Genomic DNA, 19,004 nt, shown 5'->3' on the forward strand with positions numbered 1-19,004 from the left:
TGATCAAGCAAGACCCCCTGAAACAGTGTCCCAGGTGATCCAACATTCAAAACAGCTGGGACAAGGCAGCCATGCAGATTACAGCCAGGATTTCTGGGTCTTCTTAGGATTCCCATGGCATTACATTTTCTTAATTTTAGGTAGAACTGAGGTTAGTGTGGAAGGCTGTCATTTCCATGTGTACAGACACTGATTTCAGTGGTTGGAAAGTCACCTATAATGTGCAAACTCCATGATTTCTTCAAAATAGAATTTGTGAGCAAAGAACAATGAGGAACACTGTAGTGTTTCCATACAATAATTCTATTTCTTAGGCAGCTGTTTGGTGTCCTCTGAGCCTTCCCTCTCTGCATAACTGCCAATGGCTCGCTTCCTCCCCGAGGCCCTGGTCTACTTTGTGTTCTAGCTGACACCACACTAAACTGAAGAACCAATTTCCAAATAAGCATTTAAGATTCAGGCCTTCAAAATTCATGGTTTGATCAAAATCTAATTTAAAAAAATCTAAAGAGTCAAAATTATGTTTGGGAGTGAAACTATTTTGTTTTCAGTAGAATCCTGTTTAAAATTATTACTGAACAAATTGTCATACCTTATAATAAGTTTCATACTTTTTAATTAAGAAAAATATAAATCCTCGGGAAAGCTGTTCCCTCCAAATGCTGTATTAGAAAAAGAATAAAGTGACCGATCTTTAATGTCGATTTTATGCCTTTTCAGCTGTAAGTGAGCTATTTGCTGGGGAATGTTCAGCGTCTATACTTGTCTGTGGGTTCTTGGCAATACTGATTATGTTCTAAATAAAATGTCTATAAATAAAATATCAGCTTCATTTACTTGTTTTTGTCAATTTCAAATAAACTGTAATGATTTCAACGCTAAGCTGTTCCTTAGCATTGTCAGCTTTGATAATAGCCATGAGAAATGCTGGTTAAAGAGTGAACTGTTCATGTCCAAGCGGTTATAACCCCAAATGTTTTAATTTCACTTCTTTTGTAGTCAAAATAATAACTTTACACTATAAAGTTGTGTTCTCAGAATGTCTAATATTTATTCTGGCCAGAATAAATAATATTCCCTGAATATCAGTCTTTTTGGTGGCTTGAATAGGTACGGTCCCCATAGACTCATGTTCGAAGGCTTGATCATAGGAAATAGAGCTATTAGGAGGTGTGGTCTTGTCGGAAGTGAGTGTGTCACTGTGGGGTTGGGCTTTGAGGTCTCCCATGATCAAGCTATTCCCAGTGTGGTTCACAGTTGCTTCTGCTGCCTTCGGAGCAAGATATAGAACTCTCAGCTCCTTCTCCGGCACCATGTCTGCTTGCACAATGCCATGAAGATAATGGACTAAACCTCTACCCTGCAAGCCAGCCTCACTTAGATTTAACTCCTTTATAAGAGTTGACATGGTCATGACAGCTCTTCACAGCAATAGAAACTCTAGCTAAGACAGTCTTGATGGGGTTTCTAAATATGTTGTTGAAAATATTATGCCGAAAGTCAGTAGTCATGAAAGTTTAATGACTTAGATATAACTGTTCCTGATGTCCATGACAAAGAAGTTCTGTTTTAGTAGTATTTTTTTTTTAGCATCTAGTGGCTGTTATCTTAAGTCTCTGATCATGCCTCAAAACAATTGCATAGATTAGGTTACCAGAGACAGGAAGACCCACATGTAGACAGTGTCAGTCCATATGCTGGACCAAAGCCCACATAAGAAGGAGAAACCTCACTGAAGGTAAATGTTTGTTTGTTTATTTATTTATTTGTTTATTTATTTTTCTTATTTTACATATTGATCCCAGTTCCCTCTCCATCCCTCCCTCCCTCTCTTCCACCCTCCCATGACCCTTGACCACCTTCCCATCCTCCCCCCCACTCCACATGTAGGGTGATGCCTTTCTGGAGGGGTCATCTAAATCTGTCAAGTCATTTGGAGTAGGGACTAGGCTCTCCCTCCTGCCTCTAGGTTAAAAGAGTATCCCTCCATGGGGAATGTGCTCCCAAAGTCCTTTTGTGCACCAGGGATACATCCTGGTTCCACTGTCTGAGGTCCCTTAGACTGCCTAGGCCTTCTAACTGAGACCCATGTTCAGGGTGTCTGAGTCAGTCCAATGCTGGATTCTCAGCTATCTGTCTGGGGTCCCATTAGCTCCTCCTTGTTCAGGTCAGCTGACTCTGGGTTTCTGTAGCCTAGTCTTGTCTTCTCTGCATCTGGATTCCAGTTTGGCTCAGTGTTTAGCTGTGAGTGTCTGCTTCTGTCTCCATCAGCCACTAGATGAGGGCTCTATGATGGTGGTTAAGTCAGTCATCAATCTCATTATCAGGGAAGGGCATTTATGGTAGCCTTTCCACTGTTGTTCAAATTGTTAGTTAGAGTCAGTCTTGTAGGTCTCTGGACATTTCTCTGGTGTCAGTTTTCCCTTGAAACCTATATTGGCTCCCTCTTTTATAGTATCTCTCTCTCTCACACAGGTGGGACTAGGAAGATTGAGTCAGGGGAGGAATAGACAAGTGAAGGCAAATACTCTATGTCTACACTTTCTGACTGCCCGCACATTCCAGCCAGCAGGTCCTGTGCTCCTGCCACTATGCCATGCCCACCTGCTCACCACCATCTTTCTCCACTGTCATGGAATGATCCCTACCAAATGCAAGCCAAGAAAACCTTGCCTTCCTCACATTATTTTTTTCAGCAGGTATTTTGTGGCAGCAATGTGTGCTAACACACCCCATATGCTGAAACTGGGAAAAACTGCAAGGCAAAGGGTTTAGGATGGCACGGGTTCTGCAGATAGCCCACATTTCAGAGAACAAGAGCAGGGCAGTCTGTGATTAGAAACTTTTGAGAACATCCAGCAGACTTGAATACTTGGTTATTTCATAAGAAAATTAGCTTCTATTTCCCCCTTACTTGGTATGGTATTACATTAGCAAGATATACTGTAAATATCACAAAGCAGGATAAATGACATTTGGCGGAGGAAAAAAAAAACTGTCACTGTGTTTTGCAAAAACTTTTTTTTGTTGTTGTTTTATTGTGCAGTCTGTGACCCCAATCTTGAGACACAGCATTGCATGGCAAAGTCATGCTGCTCATTAAACAACGTCTGGTGACCCTACAGGAAAATCATCACCACAGTCAGTAATTGGCCCTGAAGGAGAAAAGAACAAAAGGCAAAACAAAACAAAAAAACACCACACACATTCTTTCATCTATCTTGAGTTTGCTGGGAGAAGACATTGCCAATAGAGGGGAAAGAAACATGAAACTTAAGTGGGAAAGAGGGTGGAGAAGGTCACCGTGCACTAGCAGGCGTGGGTCTTGCTTCACAACTTGGATGATATGCCTATTCATTCATGCAACAACTGTCTGTGTGTGTCAGCCACTCGCCACAGGGACAGAATGGGAGCATAAAGGACCATACAAAGAGGTGTGAGTCAGTGCTGGAAAGATAGAAAAGAGAGTCTGTGAGTGATCTTTGGGAAACTTTCCCAAGGACATATTATTTAATTGATAATAGCATCAGACAAATCTGAGACAAAAACCAAAGCAGTTTCTGAGAAACACAGCCTGTGGTGAGCAGAAGTGTGGCAAAGACAAAGCGCAAGATGGGCAAAGTTTCCAGAATGGAAAAGAATGTCAGTTGAAGCTGGAGACAAGGTCGGGCAGCCATGAGGAACCTGTGGAGCTGGGTACTAATGACCCATGCAGGGTTCTGAATTGCACTGACCTGTGCACTACCCTCCGATGTACCACAGGGCTCAAGACCCTTCATTGGGAGACAGGACTCAAAAGCTGGTTGCCCACTCAGGATGGCAGAAGAGCTTCAGAAACCACAGTGGTTATAAAACCTCAAGTTTCCATTAGACACCATGGTATGGAGTTCTGCCTTTGGGCGGTTAGTGTGGTAAGCAGAAGAGAGTGTGTGATGAGGCCTGAGGGTAGTTACATTATGGAGTGACTGGGTGCTTTGTTTCCTCTTCGGCTTAATATTCTCGGGAAATTCATTTCCATCCGGGGAAGTTCTGTAGTGACACATTTCAGATCATTATAACTGGTTCCTAATGAAGTAATGCAAAGGTAGGGTGGGGCTGCACGAGGAAGACTGCTTTTGTGCTTGAGCTGTGTGCGAAGCCAGACAGATGTATTGCATGGTACCTAAGCAGGTATGGTATAGGAACACTGAAGTGAACAATCATTATACGTATTCTATTCTCAGTGATATTTATTATCTAGTAAACATTTTCTCTTGTTTAGTCAATAGGATTTGCAGCCCCAGTTTGCTTTTGTTGTCAAAATTTACTTTTGGTTGTTAAAAGCCAAGACCAAAAGGACTTGAGAAATTCAGACCATAAAATGCTCATACTAATCTTCTCATACTACAAGTATGAGAAAATATAAGACAACCTAGTCTACAGCACCCCTGTTAAATTCTTTAGGCTGAAGGAGGGGAGATATTAACAGATCTATTTCTGAAAATTGGCTGCACTCTAACCATCTTTTCGCCTCTAGTACCTGATTTGAAAGGAAATGAAGCCTGATATGAAAGGGATGAATGGGTCATTGCAGAGTAAGTTAGTAGCCCTCTGATGGCTCCAGCATGGGCTCCTGAGTTGAACTCATGAAGATGGGGGAACCATGACCTAGGGAGCAGAAGTGAATAATGAGAGAGAAAAAATGAGTAGAAGAATGAGTAAAGACTATTTCTACAGACAGAAACGGGCCAGGTGATGTGCATGGGATGAATGCATTTGAGAACCGCCTCGATAAGGTACAGAAACCTGAAGGGTTTTGGTTCCTTGATGGGGACAATATGATAAAGTTGTGGCTTGTGTGAACCAGCACTTCTGTGGTGACTTTTCATGTCCACTAATTTTTGAGGGCAGTAGTGATAAACCAAAACGTGGTTTCCAATCTGTATTAGGTATTCTTTTTATTTTGGAGACATAAGGGAGGAAGGGTTTAGTTGGCTTACAGTCCTGGGGGATGCAGTTCATCATGGCAGAGAGGCATGGTGACAGGAACAGGATGGGGCTGATCACATTGTATCCACAGTCAGAAAGCAGGAGTAAAAGATGCTACTCAGTTTTCTTTTTTCCTCTTTATTCCACCTGGGCTCCCAGGTCTTAGGATGCTGCCACTAACATTCAGGACCTTTCCACTTCAGCTAAACCTTTTTCAGAAGTACACTCACAAAAGTGCCCAGAGGTCTGTTTCCTAGGTGATTTAAATCCCGTCAAGTTGAAGATCAAGATTAATTATCATGCCATCTATAACAAAATGGTATATTCCCCTAAGGAGAGGAAGAATTAGTGATCTGAGAGCAGTAAATTTAAAGTATAAATTTTGAGAAGTGAAAACCCAGGGTTGAATCAACTCAAGGAGTCTCTTGATAAGTGTCTTCTGGGTGCCAGGATGCAGTGAGGATGTTATTTATTTTACACAAAGTTTCCACCAAAGCCATAGCCCAACTCTTCAGGGTTTCTCAAACTTAATGAGCTGCTCATCACAGTAGAATGCCCGGAAGAAGCCCCTCCCCAACTTTGAAAGTGACTCTACCCACTTTAACTCAGAGAACAGTGGCAAGCTATCCGTTGCCTCTGAGACCAGCTGTCAGAACTTCTTCAACTTAAACATATTCCTGAAGCAGGTACACACATGTCTTCATCTACATCTGGTTGCCCCCCCATGCATACTGCCAAGGGTTTTCTTTTGTTGTTGTTATATTTGTTGTCTTGTGGTTAAATTCTAGGGAAGGAAGCATGGGAAACTCCTGTAGAGAGTCAAGTGTTTGACGAGATATGTATTTCAGGAGTATGGGATGGTGGCCATTTCTGTGGGACCAAAAGGAGCATTGATTGTTCTTGCTAGTTGTCAATTCATTATTTACTTTCACCTACAAGGCCACACAGTGAAGGGCAGAGCTAAGAAATGAATCTAAGGCTGTGGCATCAAGGTTTTCTACTGTTCCAAATGATTTCTTTTAACACTGTTTTAAAATATGAGAGCCAGAGAGCTCTTTTGGAAAGCCCAAAGGAATGGGATCCTCCCTCTGCCTCATGAATCTATTCACAAAATGAATGGAAAATACAAGAGTAGATGTCTTGATCTGCTTGGCACATCTGTTACAGACCTGTATAGACTGAGTACCTTATAAAGAATACAAATTTAGACTATGACAATTCTGAAATCTAGAAGGTTAAGTTTAAGGAAATGACATTTAACTTGGTGAGAGCCTTTGTGGTTTGAAAGAAAATAGTCCCCAAAGGGAGTGACATTATTAGGAAGTATGGCTTTGCTGGAATAAGTGTGGCCTTGTTGGAGGAAGTGTGTCACTGTGGGGGTGGGCTTTCAGGTCTCCTTTGCTCAAGCTTCACTCAGTGTGACACTCAGTTGACTTCCTGTTGCCTGCCAATCAAGATGTTGGACTCTAAGCTCCTGCACCATCTCTGCCTCTGTTCTACCAAATCCTGCCATGATGATAAAGGACTTAATCTCTGAAACTGTAAGCCAGTCCCAATTAAATTCTTTCCTTTATTAGAGTTGCTATGGTCATGGTGTCTCTTTACATAAACAGAAAGCCTAACTAAGACACCCTTCTTACTTCTCTTAGAGTGGGAGCCAGAAGAAACATCTAGTAGAAGGCTCTATAAAACTTTCACCTCTGACAAAGCAGTATGGCCTAAGATCTTAAAAGCCCTAGTTCTTAGTCACATTGACAACACCTACATTTTGAAGGTCTTCCATTAAAACTATGACAGTAGTGAGATCTAACTCAATTTATAGGAGATCAATGAGCCTGCAAATAATAATAAATAGACAGATAAGCACAATTCTGATCTCAGAAATTGGTGTTCAAAGAAAACCCAGGAACTTGAAATTGAACTATGCCCATTAAGTCCAAACCTGTACCAAAATATCATTTTTACATGGTTTTCCATTTCTTTAAAATTTATTCATCATCCATACATATGCATGCCAAACCTCAGTTCAGTTAATAGCTTGGCATGGTCTGTACCATCTCTTTTGTGCCTTGCATGTACAATAAGAATTGGGATTTATGCCCTCCAGCGCCAAAGCTACATTGGCTCCTGAATGAGATTTTCCACTCTATTAGTAATGTGAAGTGGTCAGGATAAGCCTTACCACATTAATGAGAACGTCACAGTGAAGAGCTCAGCAAGAAAACAGAAGGAAGTCCTCCAGGAGGGCCTCAGAGCAGGAAGTGGCTGAGTGGCTCCTGTTCCCACTGTTATAGGCCATCTGACATACAATGCAAGAAACTGTAAAGGAAGATGCTGAGGTGGGAGAGATGGCTCAATGGTTGAAGTGGCTGTTGTGTGTGCATGAAATCAGGGATACAGATCTTCAGTGACCATGTTAAAAATCAGGTGCTTTTCTGTAAGAACAACAGTGAACAAGGGCAGCCATATGTGGTGTGTGTGTGTGTGTGTGTGTGTGTGTGTGTGTGTGTGTGTGTGTGTACATTCCAATCAACAGTCAGATTGTAAGGAATAATACACCAGTCAGTCTAGCCAACTGGTGAGCTCCAGAATCAGTAAGAGAACCCATCTAAAAAGGTAAGGTGGAAAGAGATGAGATAGGAAGATACCTGATGGTGACTTCTACAACAATTATTGTAGAGAAAACAACTTGTTCTTGTTCATTATGATGAATCTGGTCCCTGTTGGTACCTTGTTCCTGGAAGAGTTGCATTCCGAAGGAGGAAGCTGAATCAGGGATTAAGGCTAAGCACATCTAGTGGTGACATTCACTGCATTTTACGTTGCCTGTATCTTACCCTGCTGTATGGTCTCTTAAACCTTGCCCCAGCCCTTATATTTTGTGTTTTTGTTTGTTTGTTTGCCATAAGCTTGGTTGATTTTACTGTGCAATTTTGCAGAACATACAGCTTTACAGAGATGAGAGATCACTGTCATCCTCCAAATTTGGTGGGAAGCAAATTCTAAGACAGGAGTTCCAGTGTATAATGCTTACTTATCACAGGAGCTCTTTGCTAACACCAGCATCCAGTTATGCCAGCACAATTTGTTGAAGATGCTTTCCTTTTTTTCTGTTGTATACTTTTAGCTGTTTTGTCAAAAAAATCAGGTGTGCATAGGTGTGTGGGTCAATATTAGGGTTTTTGATTAGTTTCCATTAGCCTACTGTCTATTTTTGTTCCAATACCAAGCTGTTTTCAGGACTATAGTTCTATAATAGAGCTTGAAGTCAGGGATGGTGATGCCTCCTGAAGTTCCTTTATTATACAGGGTTGATTTGGCTATCCTGGGTCTTTTGTTTTTCCATGTAAAGTTGAGTATTATTTTTTGAAGGTCTGTGAAGAATTTTTCTGGGATTTTGATGGGTATTGCATTAAATCTGTAGATTGCTTTTGGCAAGATTGTCATTTTTGCTATGTTGATCCTACCTAGCCAAGAGCATGGAAGATTTTTTTCATTTTCTGGTATCTTCTTTAATTTCTTTCTTTAGAGACTCAAAGTTATTATTATAGAGGTTTTTCACTTGTTTGGTTAGTGTTACCCCAAGATATTTTCTGTTGTTTGTGCCTATTGTAAAGAGTGATGTTTCTCTGATTTCTTTCAAAGCCTCCCTATCATCTGTATATAGTAGGGATACTGATTTTTTTTTGAGTTAATCTTGTATCCTGCCACTTTGCTGAAGGTGTTTATTGGCTGTAGGAGTTCCCTGGTAGAATTTTCTGGAGTACAAGTTTTCAAAATATGAACTGAAGATTCTATGGATTTCCTCAGTGTCCATTGTTATGTCCCCCTTTCATTTCTGATTTTGATAATATGTATATTCTCTTTCTGCTTTTTGGTTAGTTTGGATAAAGGTTTGTCTATCTTGTTGATTTTCTCAAAGAACCAACTCTTTGTTACATTGATACTTTGTATTGTTTTCCTAGTTTCTACCTTATTGATTTCATCCCTCAATTTGATTATTTCCTAGTGTCTACTCCTCCAGTGATTTTACTTCCTTTCGTTTTAGAGCTTTCGGTAGTGCTGTTAATTCTCTAATGTGGCTATTCTCCATTTTCTTCATATGGGGACAGTACAGAGAAGGGGAGGAGGGGAAAGCATGTGGGACTAGGAAGATTGAGTTAGGGGAAGAATAGATGAGAGAGAGAGAGACACAGAGAGAGAGACCATAAAAGAGGGAGCCATTATAAGTTTGAAGAGAAAACTGACTCTAGAGAAATGTCCAGAGACCTACAAGACTGACCCCAACTAACAATTTGAGCAACAGTGGAAAAGCTACCATAAATGCCCTTCCCTGATAATGAGATTGATGACTAACTTATCCATCTCATAGAACCCTCATCTAGTAGCTGACAGAAACAGAAGCAGACACCCACAGCTAAACACTGAGCCGAACTGGAATCCATATGCAGAGAGGACAAGACCAGGCTACAGAAACCCACAGAGTCAGCTGACCTGAACAGGGAGGAGCTAATGGGCTCCCAGACTGATAACTAGGAATCCAGCATGGGACTGACTCAGACCCCCTGAACATGGGTCTCAGTTAGAAATCCTGGGCAGTCTAAGGGACCTCTGACAGTGGAACCAGGATGTATTCCTGGTGCACAAAAGGACTTTGGGAGCACATTCCCCATGGAGGGATACTCTCTAGAGGCAGGAGGGAGAGCCTAGTCCCTTCTCCAAATGACTTGATAGATTTAGATGATTCCTCTAGGAATGCATCACCCTACCTGTGGAGTGGGGGGGGGTGAATGGGATGGGAAGGTGGTCGGGGGCCATGGGAGGGTGGGAGAGAGAGAGGGATGGAGGGAGAGGGAACTGGGGTCGATATATAAAATAAGTAAAATAAATAAATTCATTAAAAAAGGAATCTAATTTTTCAATAATTATCACCAAGCTTTGACTTGACAGATTACATCGTAAGCCCACAGTCAGTGATTATGTATGCAGGCATGGTCATATCTGCAGGATAATTGTCTAGGACAGTTCTCTCAGAAGCAGCAGGTAGACAAGGCAATGAACTAAAGAGTATGGGAGTCATCTCTAATATAGGGATAACTCTGTAGACTGGGAAAATATTTTAGAAATTTAAAAATAAAATAATCAAATCCTTCCTTTAACTGTTAATCTTTCCTTTAACTTCCATTAATATGTGTAGATGCTAATGACCATATACCTCAGAAAATAGATTCAGGGTTTAACATAACAAAAAGGGTCATGGTCTTTTAGACGTTCTGGCCAGAGAAGGAGGTAGCTCCTTGAAGAAGGCAGAAATCAACATGATGTTATTTTGCATCTTACATAAAACATAAGTATGATGAAAACAGTTTGATTTAATTCAACTTTTAGTTTTAAAATGAAACTGTATTTTAATATAGAGCAAGTGAAAGGGCTTTCCTCTGGGGTTTAATGTCAGAAATGTAGCACACTGTGAAGGGACCCCACAAGGCTCTAGAGAGTTCTTGGGTGGCAGGATTTTTTTCCAGCTTCATTACAGAGCTGTTCTGAGTTCTTTGGACATGTCTAAGAATAAGGGGATAATGTGAGAGCAACTGCTGTCCAGTGTGACAGGGAAGGGACAGCAGTTCATGACTGATTTGGGTTGTGAATTTTGAGAGGAATTCTCTACCTGGTCATACTCAGAGAAGAACTGTTTATAACATGCTGAGCATGATTAAGCTCATTGTATACTCTCTCTTTCTTATGTAACATTGTAAATACATCATGAACAGATTGTTCAGTGACAAGAAGCTTTTCAAGACAAACACACACACACACACACACACACACACACACACACACACACACACACAGAGAGAGAGAAATGAGGAAAATGACATTACTCCTATTTTGCTCCTTAGTACATTTCTTTTACAACCACAGCTGTTTGTTATTACCCTGTTTGGAGTGCTCCTTTCTCCCCTCCAAAATCTACAGATGAAAGGGGGAAAAGTTATTATAAATAAACTGTTGTTGAATTACTAAAGCCCAGAGATCTAGTGGAATGGTTTATTTTGAGTACATTTAATTTTGGAGGAATGGAATGAATTTTAAATTTCAGCATAGCCTTTGTTTGTACTTTTTTTCAGCACAGGTCCATTTTTGGGGGGAGGTACAGAACACAAACTATTGATTGTCACACAAAATTTAATTTTCTTTCATTTGAATACCCAGAAAGTAGAGTCAGAGTGGGCCCCTTGTTGCTGACATAAGCACAGGTGCTACTGAACAAAATGCACAAGTGAATAGCTGAGGTTCTTGTGTTCTTCTATCTTATGGAAGCTTCCTTTATAATTGAGTAGGCGTTTAATTCCCCTGATTAGAGTAGGACATTACCCAAATTGAAAGGAAGTAGATTAAATGGTAGCATCAGAACTAGATGAATTATCTGTTGATGAGAACACAATGACAAGTGATTAGCGTGCTTTTTTTTCATCTTAATTTGCCCAATTATCTTTATTTGTTTAGTTATCCTGGGTAGAAAATGAAGCCAATAAAAATTTCAAGACAGAAATGTGCATCATTTTAGTGGAGCTAATATGGGCAAATGGCAGCCAATAAAGTAATCAAGACACTATGTCAGCATCTAGGAGGTCAGTTTGGATGCATTGCTTGGTAAACAATGTGCTTACTGCTGGGGGCTCTAGGAGCACCCCACACAGGCATTAATCCAAAGGCTTGACAGGAATTTTAACTTCCTTCCCCACGCTAATTCTGATCTCACTCCAGGGCTCTAAATTCCTGAGAATGAAACATAAAGTTGCCCAGTGGCCACATCACAAAGATATAGCTCTGTTAAAGCCTTCTAAAGTTGCCAGGAAGTTCTGTGACATTATGAAGTAGGTCAGAGTGATGAGTCTGTAAGGAATCCAGGGTTCTTTCAGGGCACAGGCCACACCTCTAAAGCTCAAGGTCTAGGTCTGTGACTGCCACAATATGGATAAACAATTAAATTTTGGTAAATTTCCCAAACACTTGTATAGGAATGAACGACCTTTCTCATTCCACATTTTGTAGTCATTCATTCTGTATGCCTTTCTAATACCTTTCTTCCACCAAGAAAGGCTTATACAAGTGCTTCAATATAGAACAGGAGGCTAGAAAGCCAAGCAGAGTTACCAAAGCACATGGAGGAATTTATTTCGGCAGAAAGACCCTGCTTATTCAGTAGGATGCTTATACATAGACAAAAGAGAGTCTTAAGTGCGAGTCTCAGTAGTAATGGGAAACAGTTATTATACATGTCCTTGAATGAGATACCAACCTCTCTCATGCTCAGGTTTCTTATATGTACATTCCTAAGTAAGGCTGGACTTCAAATAAACATAGATAAAATCCAACAGTTATTGAGAATGTTAATTTACCACTGACATGAACTAGATGTGAGTTTTGTGTGTGTGTGTGTGTGTGTGTGTGTGTGTGTGTGTGTGTGAGACACTTTTTTTTCTAAGTAATTCTACATGGCTTTATTTGTGCAAGTCAGATTAATTTTGTTTCATGCCCTCATCTGTTGAGCTTGAGTGACATTCAATTTAAGTGTGTTTTAGGAGATCATTCCATCATTTTAGGCTGTCTTTTATGTGGCCCAAAAGATGAGATTCAAGAAAAAGAGCCAGTGAGTTCTTAGCTTGAAGATGAAAGGAAGGTTCTGGGTAGGGATATAAACAAAATTAGATAATATTATTAATAGAAAGCAAGAAAGACAGTCAAAGTGGGTTCTGAGCTGGCTAAGAGAGTAAAATAATGATTAACACAGGGTAGGCTTCTAGAAGTATTTGCTAGGAAAATACCTTGTGAAGCCATTTTGAAAATCTCAGTGTTCTCCCCTTTGTATAATGCTTACGTCTACATTTATAGCCTTGTCTGACCCCCTTAATAGCCCTGTGTGTAGGTTTAAACAGGTATTTTTCTGGATAAATTAGACCCTCAATCTCTTTGTTTTTACCAGAGAAGCTGCAGTTGTGCACGTTAACTTTTCCTCTTTTGCCTATAAAAGAAGAAGAATAAAAGTGCCAGAGAGTCTTTTCTGGCACAATGGACTAATACTGCAAGTATTTATATTGTCTAAGAGGGACTGACGGATCAATTATAGTAATAATATCAGGCCTAGTAAGATAAGCAGAAAGAACGGCATACTGCCCTGGGTTTTATCAGGGGGAAATGGCAAGAATCTTGAGTCTTGTAAGTCTTTGAGACTTCCAAGGACAAATTTATATTAGCAGAGAGACAGGAAAGAGCTGGCAGCGGTTATGAATATTCACACGGGTCTCTGTGTTGTGCAGGAAACAAGATTGATATTCTTGTGAACGTTCTCAATTTAAAACCTTAGCAAACCAGACCACCTGAATCTGTTTCATGATGCAGAAAGCTTTATCTTCTACGTTAGGAGAGTGAGGACATTGCTCCAGCTTTTTAAAGACTCCTTTTGTTAATTTTGAAGACTTTCATTTTTTTTTTCTTTTTGACTTTCATTTTTTTAAGCCCTGGCTTGGGAAATTCTGTAACTAAACATGAAAAGGTGGGGAAAGAAATCAGGCCCAAGACTTCATTTGTATTTGTGGATGTAGAATAAGGCATGAGCAGGATTTTCTCTTACTAATAGTGAAAGGAGGCATATATGGCATTAATGTTGGACACATTCTGATTATGCCAATGCAGAATGTGTCATTATCACAGAATGACAAATTATGCAAAAGGAAGAGTTGTCAGTAGGTACAGGTGGGATTGCTTCTTTCCTAAGGTAATGAATGGTACATTCAGAAAGTGAGTGGAGGACAGAAACATCAGGGAAGATGCACATGCCTACCAGATAGCAAGCTTTTCCTCTCCCAAACCCTACAGCAGGCCTCAGCTCCTGCCTCCCCACTAAAGCCTATGTCTATGACCCCTTTTTTGTTTGTAAGTGTGTGTGTGTTTGCTTGCACATTCACATGTATGCATGCATGTGTGGAGGCCTCTGGTGTTGTTCCTCCTATGTTGCCGGACACGTTTTTTTATTCGTGTTTTTACTTTGTTGTTTGGGTTTTGTTTTGTTTGCTTTGTTTTTGAGATAGGATTTCTTCATCTGCCTGGATCTTGCTGATTAGGTTAGACCAGCTAACTAGTATCTCCCCATCCCTGGGGAGTACTCACTATCATGTTCAGCTCTTTCATTTGGTTTTAGGGAGTGAACTCAGGCAGGTCTTCGTGGTTGCCAGGCAATCAGTTCACAGACTGAGCCATATCCCCAGCCCCTGATGCTCTCCCTCCTGCATGACAGATGAGTCCATTGTTAACATTTCTGCTGGAGTCGTGCCTTCCATAGCCTGTGGGACTTCTGTGAATTAGAGCAGATCAATAGCAATTTGGTAATTAAATATCCAGCAAGTGAAATTGTCCTCAGGAATATTTCTGCCATCAAGGATTCACCTCCTGAAGGTCCCATTATTCCCCTGTCCCTAAATAGTACCACCAATTGGAACCAAGGATTCAAATATCTGATCCTATGGGGGACATTTCTCATTCAAATCACCTTAGAGATTAAAACAATTATAAACAGTTCAGAAGAACATACCTCACTAAATTTACATTCTAGCTCTCCTGCCTCTAAATGTTCATCTTCTCTGCTTTGTATGTCTTAATATAAGTTGCTCATCTTATTAATCAAATGAAGACAAAACTTCACACACAGAGAAACATAAACTGTATGGCCTAAACTAATCCCTCTGCCTTTATTTTACCAGAAATAAGCTATTATCTACTAAAAGGAAATAAGCAATCGTTTATTTCCTTGAGATTTGAGTTGGACTCTTTTTTTCTTCTTTTAACTTTAAGGTAGTATCAATTATTATTTAACAATTTCCTTTGAACAGAAACACCCCCTCCAGTAGGGAGAGAGTAGACTCATGAGACTCAGGAAGTAAACTGATTGTAGAAGCCTAGGAAAAATGAGACTAGCAAGATCTAGGACAGCCCCTCTGGAGACTTAAAGAACAGCCAGGAAGAGGGCTCCAACCAGCCAGTGGCTGAGAAGAAATTGGACCCAGCTAGTTGCCTGAAGGTCATACACAGAGCTTAGTGTTGCAGCTTCTGTGAGACGTCATCCACGTTCTGCTGGTCATTACACTGACACAGCTATAACAAGAACTCACTGGTTCTGCAAGTCGAACTTTCCTATAGTCATCACTTTGGTTTGTCATTGGCTCACTATTTGGAATAAATAGATGTATATATTGTGTCACCCCAGGAAAAGGTTCTCCAGCAACATCAGTGAGAAACTCAAATGTTTAAAAAGTCATCTGTTTCCATCTGTTGACTTTCTCTTTGCCTTTCTCTGTATGTTTCAGCAAAAATGGAAGCATTTATAATGATATTACTTTTGGAACATGAACTCAAGCCTCCCCAGGTGAAATATTCCCCTAATTATTGCCAGATGACTACTGACTCATAGCTTATCATTGTGTTCAAGAACTAGACTAAAATATATGTATACTGTAGAATTACAATAACCATGATGTGAGTGCTTTGTCATCTTATCATGAAGATGAAATATCATACAGTACTTGCCATCCTATTTTGAAGAGCTAAGTTCCAGCTAAAATAGGTAAATCAATGGAACATAAGGTGGTGAACATTAGGCAATGAAGGACAACGATCCATGAATGGGAAAACAAAGGCATTGAGCCTTGTTTCTACATTATTGTCTAGGGTGTGTTTTCAGATTCTGTCATAGGTGGAGGAAGCTTAAGAATCATGTGAAATGAGGAAGCAGGTCAAAAGGGAAAAACGCTGTAGGAGAGAGTGTTTGAGTGACAGTATAAGTTCTAGAGATAGGTTAAGGACATTTCTCAAATACTCAATACAGGACACAAAATGCAAATGAAAACATAATCTTTCTACAAATTCTTCTTCAAGGAGGTTTCCAGAAGACACCAAAACAACATAGGCTATTACCATCATCTTTGTTCTCTGTGGTAACCATGTAAAAGACCACTATAACAAAAAATTTAAGACGCCAAAGAAAGAAATTGAAAAAGACACTAGAGGATGGAAATATGGCCGTTTATCATGAATTTACAGAATAAATATTGTGAAAATGGTTATATTATCAAAAACTATCTTGAAAATCAAACACAGTCTCCATCAAAATTCCAGTGCCATTCTTCACAAAATAATGACAGAAAGGAACAACAAAACCAAAAACAATTCTGATATATAGGTGGAAACACAAACCCCAAATAGGCAAAGGCATCCTTAGCAGAAAGAGCAACACTATATCACAGTACCTGATTTCAGAGTATATTACAGAGCCATAGTAACAAAACAGTATAGCACAAAAGCAGACATATAGAGAATAGGATGGAATAGAGAACTCAGAAATAAACCCTCACAGCCACAACCACATCACTCTGGACAAAGGTGAAAAAAAGAAAGAAAGAAAGAAAGAAAGAAAGAAAGAAAGAAAGAAAGAAAGAAGGAAGGAAGGACAAAACTCTTAACTGGGAAAACTGAATTCACTCACATAGATCTCTATCTCTAACACTGTATGACAATAAATTCAAAGTGGATCAAAGAACTTAATGTAAGACCTGAAACTTCAAAATAAACAAAACACCTTCAGATAGAGTCATAGGCAAGAACACTGGCCAGGGAATAAGAATTAAGTGATAGTAGCAGATGATGTTAAAAATTTCTGCATGGTAAAGGAAATAATCTGCCATATGAAGTGGGTAGGAAATGCTCTTTGCCAACTACATATCAGAGAAGTGATTAATATCCAGGGTATATGAAGAACTACAAACAAAAAAATCTGAGATCATCTAGTTAACAAGTGGAATAGTGAACTGAGTAGACAGTCTTCAACAGGAGAAATACAAATGGCTGATGTGAGGAAATGCAAATGAAAAAGGCTTTGAGAATCTATTTCATTCCGATTGGAATGGCTATCATCTAGAAAACAAATGGTGTCAAATATTAGAGATGATATCCACTCTGGAAGGCCTGTAAACTTGTGTAGCCATTATGGAAATCAGCATAATGTTCCAAACAATTAAAATTGGAAGTAACATATGAGACAGCTATTTCTATCTGGTGGATATAACCAAAGGATGAATCCATGTTTAGTGCTGGATCATTCATAGTACACAGGAAATGGAATCAGCCTAGTTGTCCATAAACAGACAAATGGACAATGAAAATGTAGTACATATACAGAGTTTTATGTCACAAAGGAAAATTAAATCATGACATTTGTAACAATCATTGGGCAAGACAAGCCAAACTCAAAAATGATGCATGCTTTCTCTATTATTCAGAATCTAGATTTATAATTATATATGCATGTGGCTCTCTCTGTCTCTGTCTCTGTCTCTCTCTCTGTGTGTGTGTGTGTGTGTGTGTGTGTGTGTGTGTGTGTGTGGGTCATGCAAGGAAATAACAAGACAGAAGGAAGAATTCATGAGGAAGTAAGGGGAAAAGATGGTAATGGCACATTTGTAACATGTAAACAGAAAAGGAAACTATTTAAGGGAAGGAAGAGAATCAAATCACAGTGGGTAGGTGATATAGAGTAAGGTAGTAGGGGGAGGGAATAGGTTAGAGCAATGTATAATCACACAGATATACATGCACGCACGCGCGCGCGCGCGCACACACACACACACACACACACACACCATAGTAAAACTCGTTACTCTATGTAATAACTAAAAAATTAATAGAAAGGATCAAATTATGGTCAAATAACCTGACTTAACCAAAAACTGTTTAAAATAGTTTAAAAGTAGCCATCATTAAATAAAGTATGATTTACAGTATTTCTTATGCAATAAAATATTATCTTTTAAAGAAACAGAAAGCTCCCCTTTTTTTGCCTCACCTACTATGAGAATGAAGACCAGTCTCAACAATCAGACTGTCAATGTTTCAGAAAATGCTGACATTACTCTGAGGGTGCACAGAGGTATTGTGAAAGGGCCCCAGAAGAACACTCTGGAAAGACTCTAATCCCATCAGCATAGAGCTGAGTCTCCTTGAAAAGAAAAAGAAAGGCTCCAGGTTGACAAAGGGCAGGGAAGCAGAAAGGAACTGGCTCCTGCTCAGACTATCTGTAGCTATCTATGCTCACAACATGTTCACAGGGCTGTTACAGTGGGTCTACACAAGATGAGGTCTGTGAGTACTCACTTCCCCACCAACATTGGTACTAGGGAAAGTCTCTGGTTGAAATTCACAATTTATTAGGGGAAAAAATAAATCCACAATGTTCAGATGGGGGCAGGTGCTGCTTGTTCCGCTTCTCAAATCTAGAAGTATGCTATAACATTTGAAGAAAATGATACTCAAAGTGATATTTCAAACCCAGCAGCTTTGACTTGGGAAGCCTCACGGTTGAAACCAATGGTATGAGGAAGCTTTTGGATGACATCCATGAGTTCCAAAAAGGAACCTTGGAAGTCACTGACAGAAAGCAAGAAGGGATGGGATACATGGGAAGGTTTGGAGACAGGAAAGAGAAAGGGCAAGTTATATAACTATATCAAAGCTTAAAAAAATTATAAAAAATGTGTTCTATATAAAATCCATAGCACACAGCCAGAGAGAAAACAACAACACAAGTATTGTGTCCAAGCGTCTTTGATGAAGTAGCCTTTTAAAATACATACAATGATAAGTTAAATAAGACATTTACATAAACTACTAATGAGCATCCCTTCTCAATGGAGGACAACAGAAGTTATTTTAGTTTTGATAGTTTTCTTTCTTTTTTGTTTTGTTTTGTTTTGAAACACCATTTCACTCTTAGCCCAAGCTGACCAGAAATTCACTCCTCGGGACCAGAAGGCCTGGATCTAATAGGGCTTCTTCCTGCCTCAGTTCCCTGCGTGTTGGGATCACAGCTGAGCACCTCCACCCCATGCTGGAGTTTATTGAGTTAACTGTTTGGGAGACAGTTTGGGATATTCCTTTAGAATTTAAACTGTATCCATATTTTTAACCCAATTTCTGACCTTTTAGAG

The sequence above is a fragment of the Phodopus roborovskii genome, unplaced genomic scaffold (assembly GCF_943737965.1).
Source record: "Phodopus roborovskii unplaced genomic scaffold, PHOROB, whole genome shotgun sequence".
In the NCBI taxonomy this organism is placed as follows: domain Eukaryota; kingdom Metazoa; phylum Chordata; class Mammalia; order Rodentia; family Cricetidae; genus Phodopus; species Phodopus roborovskii.